A 716-nucleotide genomic window follows, 5' to 3' on the forward strand; every position below is an offset into this window, starting at 1 on the left:
TCTTAAGAGTCCCTTGGACTGCAAGAAGATCCAACCAGTCCATCCTAAAGGAAATCAGTCCTGGGTGTTCATTGGAAGGACTGATGTCAAAGCTGAAACTCCAATACTTTGATCACCTGATGTGAAGATTTGACTCATTGGAAAAGACCCTAATCCTGGGAAGGATTGTGGGCAGGAGGAGAAGGGGATGACAGAGGATGAGATGGCTGGATGGAATCATCGACTCGATGGCCATGGATTTGGGTAGACTCCAGGAGTTGGTGATGGACAGTGAGGCCTGGCGTGCTGCTATTCATGGGGTCACAAAGAGTCGGACACGACTGAGTGACTGAACTGAACTGAACTGAAGAACTTATAGACAAAAATGTCAGTAAGAATGAAATTAGATTAAGTACATGTTTTATAAAAAGGAATATGCAACAAAAATAAATGAAAATCTATGGCTAACTTATACAAAGATTAAAAAATATTAATTCAGAGATACCAACATGGGTCATTAATTCAACATTAAAATTGCCAAAGACTTGAAAATGAAATAATATTATAACCAAAGTGCTTTTAAAAATGTGGGGATGGAGCAGTATCTAAATTATAATTTCATCTCATATAGAGACTGATAAATTCAAACATGCTTATTGAATATGATGGTGACATTTAGTCCAAAGGTCAATATAAATATTTTGCAAATTATGGTGAAAGGTGATGAACTTTTAGAA

Source organism: Giraffa tippelskirchi, chromosome 6 (genome assembly GCF_054371585.1).
Source record: "Giraffa tippelskirchi isolate mGirTip1 chromosome 6, T2T-mGirTip1v1.2.pri, whole genome shotgun sequence".
Classification (NCBI taxonomy): Eukaryota; Metazoa; Chordata; class Mammalia; order Artiodactyla; family Giraffidae; genus Giraffa; species Giraffa tippelskirchi.